Consider the following 18846-nt stretch of genomic DNA (forward strand, 5'->3'; position numbering starts at 1 on the left):
GACTAATAATCCCATGACTCATTTTTATCATGGTTCAAACTTGTTTTAACATGTCAGGAAAATAAAAGCAATTCGTTCATGCGAATTTCATGAACATTAATACATATTAATGAAACATTTTTTGCTCATAAAAAATCACTTGAAGCAAAAATGTTAACTCAAAGCCTTTGGCATTAAATGCAAGATCTCGTATCTATTGTCCTGTAGGAAAGAAGGCACCAAATAATACTCTTTTACAGGAACACATCTAAGGAATCCCGAGTACAATATATTTAGAACTCAGGATTTCAAAGAATGAAGCTTAAAATTAATTTGATGCAGCTGTTTGGATGATGAACCATGGTATGATCAAGTATGCTGCCTTATTGGTCATGAATAATTTTCATATTAAAATGAAAAGCAAATTGAATCTGACTCGAAACTGACTCCATGATACACACCTCATTTTAACATTAATTCAGTGGTAACATAAAATCTGCGACGGCCGGGAATCGAACCCGGATCAACTGCTTGGAAGGCAGCTATGCTGACCATTATACCACCATCGCGCTTGCAGACACATGGCGCAAATAGACAGTCTTGAATTGTATCCATGCCACGACATTCCACAGATGGCAAAATGAAGGCACATTGGGTTGGTGCAATCGCATTGAAGGTTGCAGATTTTCACTGCCCTCTCCTGTTAAAGTTTTGCAACATATTGGAAGGGTTGAGAAGTTAATTTTTTTTGTTATAATGATAATATTAATAAGATTGGGCTCCAGTTCATACGTAATTACACTTAAAGACGTTGGTTCATGCGGTGTGGAGTTGTGAATTTGGATGTGTTGAGGAAGCTCAGTGACCGTTTCACATTTCTCACAAATATGTTGGAAGAACTGTCAACAATTCTAAACTTTTCTCAAATTGCTTTGGCAATAGATGCACGATCACATGAGGTGTGCTTGGTGGTTATGGCACAGCTTCCTGGTTGATGGCATGCTGATCCTTTGAATGGTGGCAAACGGTGCTTATCTCAACTCTTGTCAATGCAAAAGTATTGTATGTAGTGGAATGTTTATCACTTACTAAGTAACCTGATGACATGGTGCAATGGAACGTGCAAACATAATCCAGTCTCTCGAAATTTTAACCAAACAGATATGATTCTATATTGATTCAATTAACAGTAACATTAACAACTCAGCCATAACAAATAAAAGCATACAATGGCTTCATCTCCTTGGTTCTTTCGGCAAAGTCACGTAGAAGGGAAGTAATAAAATAATAAAAAAAACATAATAAAATAATTCTCACGACGTTTCGGCCACAACGCAAGCAGCCGTCATCAGGTGAAAACCAGGTCTGTCGGGGAGACAGCGTCTGAATGAAACAGCACACGAGCTTGGAGCATATATATAAGCTGGGTTGGAAGGGGGGGAAAGGGCGCTTCGACAAAATAATTTGCATATCAAGAGGAATTTAGCATATTTATGGGAAATGCAGGAATGTGATTAGTAGTACATATGCCCGTGCATTATGCAGGACTAGCAGCATCAAGGGAGGGGATATGGGAAATGCAGGTATGTGAATACTGTAGTACTAATTATGCCCGTGCATTATGCAGGATTAGCAGCATCAAAGGGAGGGGATAGGGGTAGCATTAATAAAGGGAAGGAGTGTTAATAGTATGTAGCTGCAGTAACTAAAACCAACACGTAAACAACTAAAGTATGAACTACATAGTATCATCAGTATACTAACTATACTCTACAATAAGCTGAGTTTCTAACAGTAAGTAATACATTACAATTCTACGTCGTAAAAATTATATAATATGCTTCCATCTAAACTTTATTCTCTTACATCACACGAGTCTACACCGTACTATATACTGCCATAGACAAACCCAACATTAAATTATATACTGTATTGCTATAAACCACTATGTAATATTCTACCCATCCTAATGTATATCACACTGCTGTATATTCACTATACAATTACGATATCATATATTACTTTGTACATTGTATTAAGCATATACATTTTTATACTATTTGTTATTTTACATTGTACCGTTGACCGTCGTGTAAAAGATACTAAGAGGAAGAAACAAGATATGTCAATGCAGCGGTGCAAAGAATCCATTCCCTGCGGAGAATACAATGCCAGTGAGTGGAACGCGGTCTGAAAGTCACCATAAACGTGAACACAATCAGTTAAGATTCGAAATGGTTTATTACGTCCTTCCAATGATTGCTAAGCCAAAATCCATCTTCTCGGTTGAAATTGTCTCTGTGTTTGTATATGTGGATCGCCTCATGAACGAATCTCTCATGGTAGCCAGATGGCTTGCAGAGAACCTCTGTCTTGGAGAAGTCAATGTCATGTGAGCCCACTGAATTGTAACAATGATCTGCCACGGCTGAGGTGTTTGTCCTACCGTGTTTCAAGTCTGCTTTATGTTCACGGATGTGGTCCGAGACATGTCGTTTGGTTTCTCCAATGTAACTGCTACCACAGAGGCAACTTAGTTTGTAGACGCCAGGGTACTGTATGTCTGGAACAATTGAATCAATTGAAAAAGAGGGATGACATTGTCATCCTCTCAGCCGACAAAGGCAATGCCACTGTCATAATGGACAAAATAGAATACAACAACAAAATTCAAGAACTACTCAACGATGGCAGCTATACAAAAATAAAAAGAGACCCCACCAACAGCCTCGTCTCTAAAACCAAGCAAATAATTTCTGATTCAACCGCATTAATTGATCAGACCAAACCGTTCTCGTTGAAACCTTCTGCAGCCAGGCCACCAAGATTATACGGCTTGCCAAAGATACATAAAGAAGATACACCTCTTCGTCCCATTGTCTCTACTATCAACTCCCCCACCTATAAACTGGCTCGTTTTTTGTCTGAAATCCTACGGCCTTTCACTGGAAAAAACACCTCTGTGGTACTAAACTCTACTGACCTGGTATCGACAATCAACGGGATTGCCCTGTCCCCAGACGACCTGCTTGTCAGTTTTGACGTGGTTTCCTTGTTCACCAAGGTTCCTGTACCTGACACCATCGCAATCATTGAAGACTTGGTTCATCAAGGACTGAATGCTGGGGTACCCCCCCTGGTGAGACACTGCTTAACCAATACATACTTTACCTGGAATGGAACTTTCTACAGGCAAACTGAGGGCACCCCAATGGGCTCCCCCCTATCTCCGGTTGTAGCCAACGTCTTCTTGGAGAAATTTGAGACTGACGCTATCCAGACTGCCACTCTACGCCCGACCTTGTGGAAGAGGTACGTAGATGACACTTTTGTCATCTGGCCACATGGCCGGCCTGCTCTAGACCAATTTCTCGACCACATCAATTCCATACATCCAGCCATCAGATTCACCATGGAAGTCGAAAAAGATGGCAAGCTACCCTTTTTGGATGTCCTAATTAACAGGACCCCGCGGGGATGGGCTGGTAGGAACGAATAACCAAAGAATATAAACATAATGTATTATTACACTTGTTTAGCCAGGAAAGCCCCACTGAGTCTAAAGGTTTTTGTAGGGTCCTGCCAAGTGTTTGCAGTAGGGGGCGATGTTGCTACACCGATTCGGACAATACTGTAGGCGTTAGGCTGCTGTGAGTTAATTTGTAATTTAAATGTTTTAATTATTTATGTAAAAGCTTTAAATGTAAATGTTTCTATTTAAAAACATCAGGGAATGTAACATTGTAAAACATTAACTCCCTTTCACACACGCGGGGGTACGATACGAAGGGAGAGTGATAGGCGTAGTTCGAGGCCTTAGGCCTAGCTGTAGGCTTTAGGGCGCTGTGAGTAAAATTTTAATTTAAAAGTTTTAATTATAAAATTTGAATTTAAAAGTTTTAATTAAAAGCTATCTCAGGGAATTATAAGGGAATGTTACACTTGTTTAGCCAGGAAAGCCTCATTAATTTAAATGTTTTAATTAAAAGCTATCTGAGGGAATTATAAGGAAATGTTACACTTGTTTAGCCAGGAAAGCGTCACTGAGTCTGTAGGGTCATGCCAAGTGTTTGCAGTAGGGGGCGATGTTGCTACACGGTCGGACGGTCAGACGGACGGACGGACAGACGGACGATATAATCTATTGTAGGCTGGTCCACTTCGTTCCTACCAGTATAATACTCTTTTACAGGAACACATCTAAGGAATCCCGAGTACAATATATTTAGAACTCAGGATTTCAAAGAATGAAGCTTAAAATTAATTTGATGCAGCTGTTTGGATGATGAACCATGGTATGATCAAGTATGCTGCCTTATTGGTCATGAATAATTTCGTCTTAAAATTAAAAGCAAATTGAACCTGACTCGAAACTGACTCCATGATACACACCTCATTTTAACATTAATTTAGTGGTAACATAAAATTTGCGACGGCAGGGAATCGAACCCGGATCAACTGCTTGGAAGGCAGCTATGCTGACCATTTTACCACCATCGCGCTTGCAGACACATGGCGCAAATAGACAATCTTGAATTGTACCAGACGAGGGTGTTGACATCCCCATCGTGGTGCCATATTTCCACCCAAAGTGGGTTTGGGGGAAGGAGTGGGGATAGCAAATACAACCAAGCCCAACAATCCCCTGCATTCCCCTCCTTAGGAACAACTGTTCCTTGTGTAGGGGTGTTAGAGAGGGAGCCCGTTATGCATGGCAGCTTATGGCAAACAAACACAGTGGGCGGGGCTACGTGAGTGCACGGGGAGGTGCTCTCTACGACGTCCGCGCCAGGTACCCCGGGGGGGCTGATTCGGAGTTATGATCCCCCGGGGCCCCACCCCTCAGTGGGGGGTTGGGTATAAAAGGGGATGTAGCGGAGGGCTCGGGGTTTTCTTGTTAAGCTAACCAGTGAAGACTGAAGACGTCTTAGCTAGAGCCCTGGACTCCCCTGGTTCGCCGTCCTTATCAGGGCCGAACAGGACCGAGCCAGCGACGTGGTCCCGAGATCCAGAGCCGGTGCTCTTGTCAGCGCTGGTCTGGGACTCAGGGTACCGGGCCCGACTTACCAGTGTCGGGCCAGATAGCCTCCCCTAGCCCGTTAGAGGAGGACTAGGAGGCAGGCTAGGAAGTAGCTAGCGCGTGTATCCCCAGCTAGCCGGGTGAGGGGGCCGACACCCCCTCTAGTGTTGTATGCCACAACCGTGCTGTGTGAATAAACCCGTGTGCCTCCAACTCCGGCGTCCAAGAGTCGTGAACTCTATTACATCTGGTGTCAGAAGTAAAGATCTACGAACATGGACACGCGCCGGACAGCTCGAGTCAGGGTACCGGAGGGGGAGGACACCGTTGCAGTCGGGGAGCCCGGGACGGCTGAAGAAAACACGGAGCAGTCGGGGTCGGATGCGTCCACACCGCAGCAACAGGAGAATGGAGAGCCGTCGACAGAGGGGCTGAGGCAGGCGCACACTAAGCTGGCGGAGCTGCTGTACGCCGCTGCCGCCATGCTGGACCAGATCGGCACCGAAGGAGAGGCGCTCCACGCTGCAGACGGTGATGCAGCTGCTGGCTGCGGTCTACGGTCCGCCGTCGGACTGTCGGCAACTCTTTTACGATCGCCAGCGGGGGGCAAAGGAGTCGCCCCTGGCGTACCGCACAAGCCTCCTGACACTGGCGAAGGCGGCCTTTCCACGGATGGACATCGAAGGTGTCGACGCCATGGTCACGGAAAAGATACTCCTGCTGGCGGACGACTTGGATATCGTCATCGTCGCACAAGACGACGCGGAGATGTGCTCCCTCCAAGTGGCACGACTCCTCCACGCAAACCTGCTCGCGCAACGACGGAAGGCCAGCAAGGCGGCGAGCGGGCGTGCCGTGGCTGCAGCCACCCTCCCGGCGGAAGAGATTTGCGCCATCGACCATCAACGGCAGCAGGGAGCGGGAGTACGGGCGGACCGGGGCGGTTCGAGCCATCTCGACCATCCATCGTCTTCGCCAGCGCTCCCGCGCTGTTACAACTGCGGCATCCGGGGCCATGTCGCCTCGGGGTGCCGCTCTCCTCGGCAGCGGGGGACGACACCTCGACGGGACGCCGGCCCTCTTCCCAAGCTCCGTTATCATAACCCGGCGAGTCGCGGCACCCCCCATGTTTGGCCCACGCACACGCCCGTCACACACTCAAACACCGCAGCGAATGGGGGGTCGATATCGCGCACCATCGCACCAACACGCACCACTCTGGGTACTCATATCGAACCCAGCCAGTGGTCCGTGTTGGCCCATCGTGTTGTAGCCGCATCGTCGGGGTCGTCTGCCATTGTGGGGCACATCGACGGGGTTGAGGTGCGCATCCTGGTCGATACGGGAGCATCGGCGACCATTATTTCGGAATTGATTTACAATATTCTCCCTGTCCAGAGCCGTCCTTTGATGCCCGTTAACGTGCCATTCTATGCTGCTAATGGGGCTCACTTGGCATCATTGGACAAATTTGAGCCCAAATTTGTATCGGGGATATTAAATTGTCTGGGCCGATTTTTGTTTCCTCCTCGCTGGCGGTTCCGTGCCTGCTGGGGACGGACTTCCTGGCCAAAATGCCGATTAGGATATTAATCGACCAGGGATGCATTGAGCTCCCGTCGGGCCGACGCATGGCGTTTCTACCATCCCCCGTTACAAGTCGGACGGCATTCGCGACGGTGCCGACGTTCGTAGATAGAACGGTGCGCGTTCCTCCGGGGGAACAAATGTTGATTCCTTTGAAACTTCGGCGGCCTTTCGCTAAGGGGGGCCCAGGGGGTTATGCTGGGGCCGTCTAGGGCCGGGGTTAGTGGACCTCATTTACTTCCGGCCCAGACCATAGTGAGAGGGGACGGAGACCCCTTCATCGCGGTCCTCAATGTGGGCTCGCAGACGGTGGTGGTCCCACAGGGGACCGTGCTTGCTCACGCAACGCCGGTGCCCTGTGAGGAACCCGTCGCGAATCACGTGAGCGCTGTCCCTGCGCCGCGACCACATTCGGACAGCGATGAAGGGTGGCTCGAGGCGCTTTGTGCGGGATCGACGGACCTGTCAAATTCAGAGCGTCAACAGCTTAAAACACTACTGCGGGAATTTTCCGACGTTTTCAGTCGGGACAAATACGATTTGGGCTGCACTCATCTGCTGCGTCACCATATTGATACGGGTGACAGCGCGCCAATACGCCAGAATCCTTTTCGGTTAAGTCCCGCCGAAAAGGACCATGTCAAATCGGCTGTTGATGACATGTTAGCCGCCGACATCATTTCTCCTTCCACCAGCCCTAGGGGAGCGCCGATCGTCCTAGTTAAGAAACAGGACGGCTCGTTGCGGTTTTGCGTTGATTTTCGGCGCCTTAACAAAATTTCGGTGGCCGACGCATACCCGCTCCCACGGATGGACGAATCGCTTGACGCCTTGGCGGGAGCGCGATTCTTCTCCACATTGGATTTACTTTCGGGATTCTGGCAGCTTCCTCTGGATGATGATTCAAAGCCTAAAACTGCTTTCCGCACACCGCACGGCCTGTTCCAATTCAACCGGTTGCCGATGGGACTCCACTCAGCAACGGCAACTTTCCAGCGTTTGATGGAATTAGTTTTGGCTGGATTGCAATGGGACTCGTGCTTGATTTATTTGGATGACGTTATTGTCTTTAGTAAAACATTTGACGAACATCTCCAGAGGTTGCGGGCGGTTTTCCAAAAGATGCGGGCTGCTAATTTGAAATTCAAACCCCAAAAATGTCATCTATTACGCGAATCGGTGCATTATTTGGGACACATCGTGGGACGCTCAGGTATTGCTACCGATCCCGTCAAAACGCAGTGCGTCAGCTCCTGGCCGACTCCCACCTCGGTGGGGGAGGTCAGGAGTTTCATTGGCTTCGCGTTCTATTACCGACGATTTGTCGCGGATTTTGTGACGATTCCGAAACCCCTACACGCTTTAACGTCAAAAGGGGTTCGGTTCCACTGGGGACAGGAGGAGGAGGCTGCTTTCCGCTCCCTTCGGGACGCTCTGGTGAAAGCTCCTCCCTTGGTTTACCCCGATTTTTCTAAGCCCTTTTTGCTTGACGCCGATGCGAGCAACACGGGTATTGGGGGCGTGCTTTCCCAGGTGGTTGACGGCGTGGAACGGGTGGTCGCGTACGGTAGTCGGGTGTTGTCTCCTGCAGAGCAGAGATATTGTGTCACCCATCGGGAACTGTTGGCAATTGTCTATTTCATCCAATAGTATCGCCCATATCTGTACGGTCGGCATTTCACCGTCCGCACAGATCATGCGGCACTACAGTACGCCCTGCGAGTTCAACAACCATCGGGACAATTGTCTCGATGGTTGGAGATTCTCCAGGACTTTGATTTTGAAACCACCTACCGTGAGGGCGTTCGCCACACCAATGCGGACGCTCTGTCGCGCATGCCAACCACCTCCGAATGTGCATGCCTCCTGGGGTCTGGACGTTGCAGGCCTCCGGGGGACATATCGGTTCCGGTCTTGGCGGCCGCCGACGACGACGAAACATTGATTACTAATTCGATCGCACAACAGGGAAAAGATTCCCTGTTGGGGTTGCCCGTCACTGAATGGGGGCGCCTCCAGATGGAGGATACCTCCCTTCTCGGGTGGTGTCGTCGCGTCAGCGGTGCTGGGCGGGGGAGGGGTGATGCCGACGCATGGGAAATGGTGCAAGGTCTGCTGATGCATTGGGACGGGAAATCCCGTCGACACCGGCTGGTGGTCCCTTCTGGGTTGCGGGGCAAGGTGGTGTGGGCCGCTCACGAGTGCCTCCTACACCTGGGGACCCAAAAGACCCTCGCCTTGCTCCAACTTGATTTTTTTTGGCCAGGCATGACGAGGGATGTCGGGGATTTATTGGGGTCATGCCCTCGGTGCGCGCAACGAAAACCGCCAGCATGGGAGTCAAACCCACCCTTGCAATCAATCAAAGTGTCCAGAATAAACGAGCTTGTCGCGCTGGATATTTTGGGCCCATTCCCCGCCACCCCCAGGAGCAATAGATATTTGTTGACTGGTGTGGAGTATTTTACGCGCTGGCCTATGGCCTGGCCCCTTGCCAACCAGTCGGCAGCAGCCATCGTGGAGGCCTTTGTTCAGGGATACGTCCTGGACAAAGGTGCTCCGGAGCGGCTGCTGACCGACCAGGGCAAACATTTTTCCGGCAAACTACTCCAACAAGTCTGTGAGCTCCTGGGCACGAAGAAAATTCGTACCTCCCCGTATCACCCGCAAACTGACGGGATGGTCGAGCGTCTGCATCGCACCATCACGTCAATGTTGTCACAGCAGGTTTCGGACTCACAGACAGATTGGGACCTGCAAATTCAAGGGGTCTTGGCGGCATACCGAATGGCCCCCCATGCAGCTACGGGATTTTCCCCCTTCTACCTCATGTACGGCCGCGAACCTGACCCGCCTGTTCGTGCCCAGCTGCAGATCCCCGCGCCGCAGGGAAAAACTAAATTGGCTGACCATGTAAAATTTAATCTGGCCAAATTAACAGAGGCACGGGATGCTGCCATGCAAAACTCTGACCTCCGTCAGAAAGCGAATGAGCGGCTCAGACTGGGTCGGGCGCACGTGCTGCAGTGGAAGCTGGGGGACAAGGCATGGCTGCACTGTCCCCAGGTGCCACTTGCAACCTCCTCTAAGCTGGTGCGGCCGTGGCGGGGCCCTGTGGAGGTGGTCGAGGTTTTGCGCCCGCAGTGCGTGCGCATCAAATGGGGGAAGCGGCGGTGGTTCGTGCACCCCTCTAGATTAAAACCCTTCGTTGCGGTACACATCCCCACTTCACACACGCGTGGCCAAACATGTGGGGGGTCGACCGACTCGCTGGGTCCGTCTCCGTCGCTCTCATCTAATGCCTTGCCGGCTGTGCCACCTCCAGGTGCATCAGGAGTGACGGGCTCACGCCCGATCACCCCTCCTGGGGATGCCAAGGGTCACGCGGCGTCGGATGAGGACTCACTCCAAGACAGACAGTTGCCACCTGACGGTCCGCCACCCGGGGTTACCCCGTGTGAGGGGCCTGCTGCAAGGACGCGCGCTAAAATGCGCAGACTGTTGTGAGGCCGGAACATGTGTACATAGGTTGTGTTCATTGTGTGTTGTGTGAGTGGTGTGTTCCCTGCTCATTGGATGTACATATGTTGGGTTCGCCATGTGTTGTTGTGTGGTGGATTCTCTGCAAATTGTATATAGGCTGTTTTTACGGAATTCGTATTTATTCGGGGGGGGTGCGTCGGGTTGTTTCTCTTCTCGCTGCTGCGTTCTTGTTGTGTTCTTGTTGTGTTCTTGTTGTTGTTCTTGTTATTGTTGAAAAATAGTGAGGCACACGCGCGGTCAGGGGGTAAATGCGCTTTTATTGTCATTTTTTTTGTATGTTGGCAGCCGGGACGGCTGCAAGCTATGCGGGGGGTGGGGGGGGGGGGTGATGTAGGGGTGTTAGAGAGAGAGCCCGTTATGCATGGCAGCTTATGGCAAACAAACACAGTGGGCGGGGCTACGTGAGTGCACGGGGAGGTGCTCTCTACGACGTCCGCGCCAGGTACTCCGGGGGGGCTGATTCGGAGTTATGATCCCCCGGGGCCCCACCCCTCAGTGGGGGGTTGGGTATAAAAGGTGATGTAGCGGAGGGCTCGGGGTTTTCTTGTTAAGCTAACCAGTGAAGACTGAAGACGTCTTAGCTAGAGCCCTGGACTCCCCTGGTTCGCCGTCCTTATCAGGGCCGAACAGAACCGAGCCAGCGGCGTGGTCCCGAGATCCAGAGCCGGTGCTCTTGTCAGCGCTGGTCTGGGACTCAGGGTACCGAGCCCGACTTACCAGTGTCAGGCCAGATAGCCTCCCCTAGCCCGTTAGAGGAGGACTAGGAGGCAGGCTTGGAAGTAGCTAGCGCGTGTATCCCCAGCTAGCCGGGTGAGGGGGCTGACACCCCCTCTAGTGTTGTATGCCACAACCGTGCTGTGTGAATAAACCCGTGTGCCTCCAACTCCGGCGTCCAAGAGTCGTGAACTCTATTACACTTGTATAGGAAATGTAGTGTCCTGTCCCCCCGCACTTTTCACTGGTAACTGTTTGGATTTCTTATTACCCTCGGGTACTGAGACGAGAGACATCTGCATGGATTTTGCCAAGTTTAGATTTTTAACTTGAGACTTCTCGGTTCTCCTGATCAAGGATAAGAGCAAGGTTGAAGGTCATTGGTTCCGTTAACGTAAAATTGGATTTGTCCTTACTTGTCCCCTTCCATATTATCACTATCTGGTTACTTCTAATGCTGTCTGCAAGCGGTTCTATTGCCATGCAAAGGAGGTGTCCGTGCCTGGTGCCCCTGCCGAATGGAAGGCTTTGAGATTAGTCTATTGGTTATTAGCGGATAGAATGGTGCAAAGGCTCTTTATTTTTTCTCATGAATACAGAAGGGATGCCAAATGTTTTGATGACCTGTAAAAGAAAAGCCCACACCACTATCGAATGCCTGGGCATGTGTTGTACGTTTTTCCCTGGAAGAAATATCTATTGCATTTACTCGATGCAGATTTTATCTAGTCCCTATTTTTGACGGCCTGTGCCTCGCTAATGATTGAGGGGAATTTTTTCAGCACGCAGTGTATCTTGTTAAAGGAGATTGGTTAATGTAGACGACTTTTTGCAAGGACTCTTCTGGTGTTTGAACGTCTTAACACCTGTTGTATTGCCAGAAAGGATTAAACCGATTTCATACTTTACTGGCCAAAAAGGTCCCATTTTCTGATGTAGACCTATGCATTGACGTCAACTCAAACATATGGGACTTTCCAATTTCTAGGCAATTCATTTTAAAAGGAGATTTTATTGAGGAAAGTATATTCTTGCTTTTAGGAGTTAACGTGTGAAGGCCTCCAGAATCCTTTGAACTGGAACTTATTTCCTTGACCTTTTGTAAGGGGGCAACCCGTTTTCAATGGATGGAGGTTGTGGGTACAATTCCACCTAGATTTCAGTTATCTTTTTTCCTAATGGAGGGGTAAAGAGTCGTGGAAAGTAAGTCTTGGAAGACTTTCCTTCAGGGTTTTTGGTTTGTAAAACCTGAAGCTACGTATAGGGAATTAAGTCTGTTTTTACAGTACATTCTTTTTTTGCTTCACGTCCGAGCTCCTTTTGCAATTAATTGCCCTGAAAAGCTTGAAGGGTGCCCGATATTACCAAGGAAGACCGGGGGGGGGGGGTTAACCTAGTTGAAGATCATTCTTGAGTTTCCTTTCATCTGTTTTTTGGCGAGGTAACCTTGTCCAGGTGCCAAAGTTGCCTTAATACATTTTGTGCAAACACTGGGGGCATGATCGAATACTTCACTTTTCTCCACTTGTCCAGATGGTCGTGGTGGCTGCAGGGGCGGGGGGGTTAGAAACAAGAATAAAAATCTGGATGGCGTCCTTTGTGCTTTAGTCTCTTTGGAAAGATTTGAGGTCTTCCATGGATCCACGAGTTGATGCTGCAATATCTTGGAGGTTCCTTTTTGATATGGAAGAGTCCAACCTCGGTGTGCTTTGTCTACAGTATGATTGATTACCATGTTATAGTCCCTACTTGCGATTATATCTCCAGTTAATATAGCTACCAGCCATGCAATGTAAGCTGATCTCAAATTTTAAGAGAGGTGGGTTGTGTATATATTCCAGGTGACTTTTTTGGCCTACAATCTGGCCAAGGATAGGCACATTTCCCTTGTGGGTCCTTGTGGGAAGAGGGGGAGAAACTTATTTTCTTTTTTTTCAGGCTACACATGGCCTGCCTCTCCGTGGCAATTGTATGATTGCTTGATGCGTGACACATTCGGTGACCCGCCTGTCAGTCTGCAGATGGTGTGATATTGCCACCAGTCCTGGAAGATCTCCAGGCAGCAGACTGGCCACGTGACATTGTTGTGCCTCTAACACCAGCCCCTGAAACACCTTGCACTGCTTGGCATCTGACGCTTTACATGGCCGCAAGTGCTGTGGTGACGTCAGTGCCACTTAGTGGTGGTCTGTCTCCGTAAAAAATGCATGTCCTCAGCGTCTGCCCAACTTCACATGCACCGGTTTCAAGTACTGTTTAAGTTGTCATACTTTTTACCAAATGCTTAAACTGGCCAACACTGCAGCTCCAGCTCCAGCGGCGGCGTCCGACGGCGACTCCGCTCCGGCTCCAGCGGCGGCGTCCGACGGCTTGGCTTGATTTGTCTTCGATTTTCTGACTGTTTAAATCCAGTGGCATATTGCACAATCGAGCTGTTATTTTCTTTTTCTCTGAAATATGACTGCAACTTATTGCTTTCTGTGTGAACCGTTTCTTCCAGGGTACGAGGTGACTTGCTTTCAAACTAATGTTTTACAAGTAATGCATTCTTTGGCCAATCATCTCTTGTATTTTTATACACTGTGTACTTGTCCATCTGAAACATTCTGACTTCAAATGATTTCAAATCTTGTACAATAAATTAAACTTACAAATTGTCCCTGTGGTGCAATAACTTTCTTTATAAATCTTTCTACAATTACATTTGCTGTTTATGAACCATCGGATGACAGTTTGTAGTTGTAGGCCATTTGTCTCGGTTGGTATGCTGATCCCTTAAGTGGGAAAGGTGCTAACCTTGCTTGCTCCTAATGAATCAAAATTGGCTGTGGTCGAAGGTTTATCACATGCTTAATCACAATATTATGCAAAAGCAGGACCACCAAAGAAACCTGTCAAACAACCTTAGCAACCTCTTTCAATACACAAATAACAGATTTGTTTCTAAAATTGATTTGACCATGTGCACGTAATAACATTTCAGCCATACGTCTGCGATTAAAATAGGACGCCCAACTAAATTAACAGAGATGTGCCCATATATAAGGCGTGGTTACCCGAAGGGGCATGTCTTTGCCCATATATGGTATTGTGGATCGTGAATCATGGTTATTTGATCGATTATGCTCAGTCGCTCTGGCGGTTTTTATCTTGAATTACATTCTGCAGATCACAGATCATATGAAGCAAAGATGTTGTGCTATTTTTTTTTATTTGTTCATTATATCGATTATGCTGCTGTGTCAATGTGTAAAAACGTCCTTTTTATGGTTATGTAGCGACTCTGGGACAACTTGAAATATAGAGATTTATTTATTATTTAGGACGCTCCACGCAGGTTACTTGACTTCAACAGGGATAACGCACAGAACTTGGGCCAGGGATGGCACGCAAGTAGCGACGACCCAAAGACGGCGATGGCCTGGCGACGGCATGAAGATAGTCGACCCCAATCCCACAGCCGCCTCAAGCCTCCCCTCTTGCCCCTTTTTATTCCCGGCGTGGCCCTCACTCTGCCCCCAGCCACACCCTCATTCTCGAATTGTCTCACGTTCCCGAACTTCAGATGGTTCCCTTCTGTAATTACCCCTCGTGATCCACTCGGACACGCACTGTCTCTACAACCGTACTGCATTCCTCCACGTACTGTCTCCACACACGCACTCTGTCAGATTTCGTATTAAACATCATTCAATGAGTGCATGCAAAACCATTGCACTGTCATACTTCATCTTTAACTGGATTCTGTCCGATCTTATATTAAACTTCATTTCGCGAGTGAATACAAGACCATGTATGCTGATGTCCGATTTTATCGCTGCGATTCAGTCTATTCTGATGTCCTACTTCATCTTTAACTTGATTCTGTCAGATGTTGCATTACACTTCATTGAGTGCAAACAATGACAAACACAAGTGGATATGTGAACAGTACCTCACATGGTGACACACCCCAGAGAAATACCACAAAGCCACATGCATGAGGTGTAAAGTCAACTCCACTCACGCCTATGGCCCTACACAATCCTGACGCGCACACACACAGGCCCCCAATTCCATGTCTTCACAGCAAATCTGCTCCACTAAGCTTCAGCTGGCAGTCTTGGTGAGGGTAGAGCGGCTTGGGCTGGATCCTCACTCCTGTCCACTCTCTCCCGTCCCCACAAGACGCTGCTCTATGCATTGCCTCTGTCTACTGTGGCTACCGTGTCTGTTTTTGAAATCTATTGAGTTATAGGTGAGTGGATAAGATGTGGTGGTAATGGGACCAGGATTGGTTTCAACACCCCACCTAATAAACAATGTTTTTTGTAATAGTGTCCAAAATGACGTTTTCGGACATGTAGAGATGCATCCAACGAGTAATCTTTAAGCTATAGGTGACAAGTGGAGACCTATTGGATGAACAATTTGACATTGTAGGATATTGTCGACTGGAGGAAAATAATGAACAATATGGGAGGTAAAATTCATACTTTGTTTTTATTGGTAAAGTCACGTAAGTTAAAAAATAAAACAAATTAAATCATGACGTTTCGGAGGCAACACAAGCTTCCATCTTCAGGTGGAACTGTGTTGCCTCCGAAACGTCGTGATTTAATTTATTTGCTTTCTTTTTTAACCTACGTGACTTTACCGAAAAAACCAAAGAGTATAGATCCTTGCAGTCACGAAAACTTAAAATCTAGAATTAGGAGGTAACATTGTTTGATAAACTGCTTTTGTGTTTAGTTTGATGTCCTTTCCCCACAACTTCGATTAGCACGGTTAGCTACATACGGTGCGAAACAAGTTCAAAATACAAACATGATGTATAGAGGTATATTGTGTGTGATGGATGAGGCAAAATTTTCAATGAATTTGATGGGTTGAGTGATAATGGGGTAAAACACAGATCGGAGATACCAGGTGTGTAGCCAGAAGCAGTCTGCTCTACCAGTCCTACACAACCCAGTAGCAGCACACACCAGCCAGCAGAGGACCTCTCTCGAGCAAGAGCTTTCCGATGTGCTTCTGAGGCTGTCTGGAACACTCTTCTTTCCAATATTAGGAAGCCATTGGATCTATGCACTTTTAAATAATCTCGGTGGAAAACTCATTTATTTAGAATTGCTTTTTGTGTTTAGTTTGTTGTCCTTCCCCCGCACCTCCGATTTGCACGATTAGCTACATACGGTGCAAATATTTTCTACATACATATGTAGTAGGTTCAACTGAATCGCAGACGTAGACTTTGGAGGCAACGCATTTATTTAGCTCCAACACACCGGGTAACTTTCCCTTCACAGAATAACAACCTCGGAGGGTGACCACCCGGCTAACTACACTAGTTACCACGTAATTGTTACTACGGACCCGGGACCAACAGCATCTGCCCGGGTCCACGTGCTAAAAGACTCATAGAACGTAGATCGTAGATGAAGGGTTCCTTTCCCAGGATGAACAACCCCGGTCCCTCTTGAGACTCTGTCATCTTAACCGGTCACGTGTCCTCCCGGGTCAACCAGAGTGCCATGGCCTCACACGACCTTCCCCTTTGGTCGGCACCCACACACCGTGTCCTGTAGGGCCAGCACTGCACTTACAGCATGGTGCCATCCAGCGCTATTACTCAGCGAACACCGTGCCCCTCTAGGGCCGGTACTACACCCACAACATGGTGACATCCAGTGATGTTGCTACATCCCACGCCGTGCCCCTCTAGGGCCGGTACTGCACCCACAGCATGGTGACATCCAGCGATGTCACTACATCACCCCCCCCCCCTTCGTAAAACTCAGCCGCCCCGGCTGTCAACTCCCCATCAACAGAACAAAGCCCCTTAAACAGAACAAAGCCCCCAAGCGCGCCTCAACAAATAAATACCCCATCCCCTATATACAATATCTGCACTACATACAGTGACGAACGGGGGAAAGGAACAGAGGGACACAATACAACAACAGGGCAACAACACAATGGAAGAGAGAAGGAGAAAGAGGGAAAGAAAAAAACACACGGTATCACACAAAACCACGGGACCCCCTCCAGCACCAGCATCACCCACCCTCAACGTGTAACAACACCTGCAAGCACAATAAAGGTCAGGTTCAGCCAATGACTGATACGACATGACAAGTGCGACAACCAACTGACAGTGTCAGACTGTGTGTGTGTGTGGGGGTCACGAAAGCCGGGCCACCAGGCGAGGTGGGCGAAAGCTCCCTGGGGGTTGTTGTATTCTAGCCTTCTTCCATCATTGATATATAATGAATGAAAACACTAAAGCGCAGCAAACTGCAAAACACCAGGTGTTGTAGTAATGAACGGGAGGAGGGCTAAGATGGCAGAATTGCAACCTTGCTTCAGGGATAGATAAGGCCTGATAAACGGGCATGTCACCCGTGCAAGGGCAGAGACAGTGGGAGAGTCAGCCAGACAGTTAAAGCAAAAAGCCCAACCATCTATGACCTCAGCACATGGGCAAATAATTGGGCAATGAAAGGAGCAGAGGCGCCTTTGTCTGGATCACGGCCACAGAAGGCCGGGGGGGTCATCACTGATTGTGTGTTAGGGATTTCGAGCTAATTGGAACACGTGCACACAGGGAGGAGGAATACGCCTTGTTCTGCTGCAGCTGGAAAAGCCAAGATAAGCCCAGCTCAAGGTTGTGTATACAGGAGAGGGGGCTGATTAACAACCACTGCACGTCTGAACGTGAGGGGGCCTTGTCCTGAAATTAATCACACTCCCAGAGCAGAAGGTTGGATGACCACAGTGAGACGAAAATAAGGGTGTTGCTCTCTCTCTCAAGGCTGCAGGCTCAGCTGAACAGCGAGGCTGCGGGGGGGGTTACCAAAAGTTCGTGTTTGCCTAGTTAAGTCGAAAAGCTCAATTATTCTGTATTGCTATTAAAATAACGTTAAAGTCGGAGTTTAACAACAGGGTAGGCTAAAGTTATTGATACAACTCGACCCGAAGCATAACGGGATAAATCACCACCAGGTCGAAATAAAATACCTAATAAAAGAGCGATGTTAAACCCAGGGTCGGAGAGAAAGGGAGATCCCGGCCGTCTTTGTATCCCCGCAGCGCGGGATATGAGTGTGTACACGCTCGGGGAAACCTCCACTTGAGTCAAGCACCACGATGGGAAATGACAGACCTTAGGTTAAATACAGAATCATAACTGGGAAATGGTAAGGGACAAATGTTAAAACTTTTAATCATTTCTTCATGCGTCAGCGAGGGTCGGGGGGAGTGTGCCCCTCCCTCCAGGTGGTGCAACACGGACAAAGACGCCTATGAGACGATTTGTAACGTCTGTGTTTTGGTTCATGAAGAAGGCCAAACAAGGGATGAATCGCACCCAGACAGAGAGACGACCTCGAGGCAATTTGTAACACCTGATTGTTTGCTCGTGGATTTTATGGAGGGAATATGACCACGGGATATATCGTGGGTGATGCACACAAGGACACACGGACGTACGGACACACACAAATGAACACACCTACACACGGACAGATCCTGACACAGTAAATCAAAAGAAACCCCGCCTTGTGGGCAGGACCCAAAGGGATTTTTCGGCATAAAAGAAAGGACTCTGAGCATTGGAAACCAGTTGGACCAGGAGAGTCAACTCATCACGAGGGCGACCAACGGGTCGACTCATGAGCGAGCTCGACCGGAAGGGTCGGCTCGACTCATCAGCCGAGTTGGACCAGGAGAGTCAACTCATCACGAGGGCGACCAACGGGTCGACTCATGAGCGAGCTCGACCGGAAGGGTCGGCTCGACTCATCAGCCGAGTTGGACCAGGAGAGTCAACTCATCACGAGGGCGACCAACGGGTCGACTCATGAGCGAGCTCGACCGGAAGGGTCGGCTCGACTCATCAGCCGAGTTGGACCAGAGGAGTCAACTCATCACGAGTGCGACCAACGGGTCGACTCATGAGCGAGCTCGACCGGAAGGGTCGGCTCGACTCATCAGCCGAGTTGGACCAGGAGAGTCAACTCATC

General features: G+C 48.7%; 1 non-coding gene across 1 annotated transcript; it reads right to left on the minus strand.

The window, feature by feature from the left end:
* Positions 1-476: 476 nt before the first annotated feature.
* On the minus strand, positions 477-548 carry TRNAG-UCC (transfer RNA glycine (anticodon UCC)). Its single transcript has one exon. It is a non-coding gene; the product is annotated as a tRNA-Gly (tRNA).
* Between the last annotated feature and the right edge of the window lie 18298 nt (positions 549-18846).

Source organism: Lampetra planeri, chromosome 24 (genome assembly GCF_965212315.1).
Source record: "Lampetra planeri chromosome 24, kcLamPlan1.2.h2, whole genome shotgun sequence".
Classification (NCBI taxonomy): domain Eukaryota; kingdom Metazoa; phylum Chordata; class Hyperoartia; order Petromyzontiformes; family Petromyzontidae; genus Lampetra; species Lampetra planeri.